The sequence below is a fragment of the Ascaphus truei genome, chromosome 1 (genome assembly GCF_040206685.1).
Source record: "Ascaphus truei isolate aAscTru1 chromosome 1, aAscTru1.hap1, whole genome shotgun sequence".
NCBI lineage: Eukaryota > Metazoa > Chordata > Amphibia > Anura > Ascaphidae > Ascaphus > Ascaphus truei.
In genome coordinates this window covers 415,405,205-415,408,189 of record NC_134483.1, presented here as the reverse complement: position 1 = coordinate 415,408,189, position 2,985 = coordinate 415,405,205, and positions in this window count along the sequence as shown.

Sequence of the window (2,985 nt, the reverse complement as noted above, 5' to 3'; positions counted from 1 at the left end):
GTCTGAGTCAATTATTTTTACACATCCTTTTCAAAAATAGTATAAGTCATATTCATGTAAACTGCAGCCAAAATACCTTTTGAGCGTCTGGTTTTTCATGTTACTCATTATAACCATCTTACTGCAGGAGGGTTCATATTGCTGTGGTATATATATTATTTTTTTTAAACTGCCCAAGATCTGTCATTGAAATGGAACATATCAGAGATGTGCTGTCACAAGTCTGCAAATGTGGAATTTTGAATATTCATTGCTGGTGCAAATGTAATTTGTGAATATCGTGCTTAAAAAGCTCTTTTGCACCAACTTTCATGAAAGAGCTCAAAGAATATTTGCGTATTGAATATCTACATAAATAACTGAAGAATCAATGTTTGACCCTGCAGAACCACAAAATAGCTTGTTCTACTGTTAATACAAGGCACTGCTGTGGTATATTGGTCATATGGTCACATAATAAAACCTAGTCTTTCTTTGGCTTTTACTAGGTGCATGATGACATATAGGACAGTGTTATAATGTACAGAGTATAAATGCACCTGTGAACACTTAACAAAAGGGTTTCTTTGTTATCAAACCAAATTCACGTGGGCCAGTTCACCATACACTACATATGGCACAGCTGGATCCTTCCACCATCCTATCTTTGTTTTTAAGGTTTGTGTGAGTTGTGCTTCCCTGTCTGCTGGACGAAGTAATACTACGTCGCTGACATGCTCTTCTCGTGTTGCAACTAATGAGTAACAAGTCTGCCTTAGACCCTGTCCACTTAACATTCTGACATAAACAACTATTTTGAACATTGGGGTTATTTAATAAAGCCGTGTGCTCCAAAACTGGGGCAAGGTCTGTGCAAAGACAATTTCAGCAGATCTTTCAAAGGAACATTTCTCATTACTTTCAGTTGGATGTCTTTTCTTTGATGGATATGGTACTCTTTTTTTTATTTGGCACTGGTCTTTCCCTACTTTAGCACCCAGGAGACTTTATTATATGTCTAGATGCCTTCAATCATCATGGATGCTAGTAGATAGTGAGCCTACGTTTAGGAAGATGCCCATAAATGGTACCTACTCTACAACTGTAAGAAAGAAGGAAACACAGACCTTCAGCAAAATACCTGATATCTTTTCATTGCCATTCAGTGGTTGATTTATAAATGGTAATCATCTGTTTTTATATTTTCTGATATGCAGATGATAACATAACTTTTCCAAGAAGACCTGGTTATGCTCGCTTCATCATCATCATCATTTTGTGTACCACTTTTAAAAGTGATACAGTACTTCTTTGGTGGTGTCACAGTAGACTAGGTCTTTTCATACCATTTACATTTAAGGGATCAGTCACAAGGCAAAACAAGACAGTGAAATAAAATGAGGTTTATTCAGATGAAGACCTCAGAAACACCAAATACAGAGAATATACACTTACTGGTGTCTGGGGGTTGAGAACTAGACTTTCTTAGTTGCAAGGTGCCTGCTTCAGCAAAGGATGTTACCCTGTCTGCTCCACATCATTGGGTAATGCCTGGAACAGTAACCTTACTCCTCAGAACCAGTCCTCAGCTTTGGCTAGGAAACCTTACCAGAGCTTCACTGGACTAGTCCCAAGGTTATCTATAAGTCTGAAAAGAGTGAGCTTTGATCTGCGGCAGCCCCTTTTAAAGACTATTGTATCCTATGTTTTAACATGGATAGAGCCTTTCGGCCACTCAAGCGTGGGAACATGTCCCACCAGCCAATCAGAGCGGGGCTCATCTGGCTGATGATGTCAGGCAGCGGGCGGGTAGAGCCGGCTCTGGATGCTCTGTGGGCGGGACATATGTTCTGGCCAATAGGAAAAGCGCCTACGATCGCCATCTTTTCCTTAGCCAGCCTGTTGCCTCCCGCTGGGCAGGCGCCACTGAGTCTAGCAGACCAGAGGGTACCCCCACAGGGGGTCTCTTATCCGGACCCAGTACTCCGCCCTGCCCTGTCCACTTAGCACCCCGACACCTCTCAACAGTCCGTCTCCTCTTTCATCTATGGATTCTGTGCAGACTAGCTGGCACCTTAAACATATGCCCAGGCTGACTGCATAGAGCCTTATAGTAAATGTAAAAAACACCATAAGTCATACTTTATTACAGCATACATTTTGGGGTACCTCATTTTCGGTCGGGGCACCCACAAACCCAATACAGATTCTGGGATACCTTGACACTAACTGGAGTACCCCCCTTTAACCTAGGGATTCCCTCAGCTAAAGGTGTATCTGTTCATCTCTGTGCCTCATTCACCTTTCTGAGCTATGCTGAAGTTGGGTACCCTAGTGGTGTCGCGCTAGTGTTTTCAAGGGGAGGTATTGCCAGGACAATGTGCCTACATGTATCCAGGAATCAGGCATGATTCCAGAGTACATTTATAAGGGAAACGACAACTCCGGACCCCAGTCTATTAGGCATATTCTGACAATTCCTCCGCAAAAAAAAAACCTTGAAACTCATCCCCTAGCAATCCCTGCTTGATTGCATGCCCGGAAAGGTAAAAACACAAAAACTACTTTTATTACAGGTAACACATGGTAAAGATACAATGTTACTGGGCCCAAGAGCTAACTCTCTTGGACCCTTATACACGGATCAGGAGTAACCAAAACGGGTTTAACCTTTATTTGAGAGCCTGGTTACCCCCTCTCGTCACAGGTGGACCTGCTGAATTTTGATGGCTAATATCTGCTTGGGGATGAAAATTTGTCACAGAAGTGACTAAGGCCCGTTCTATACTGCATGCTGCAAAGCGCACACGCGTACCTGTGCGAACACACGTGCCGCATGCTTTTCCCTGTTATAGAGCTACAGGTACTGTGTGTGTGTGTGTTGTGTGAGTGAAGAAAGTCCTAAATAAGATTTTTTAAAGAAAAAAAAAGTTTAACAATAATTTTTTTTTTATTTGTGCTCTCATTGACAAACACATCCACACATACATACATACATACATATAC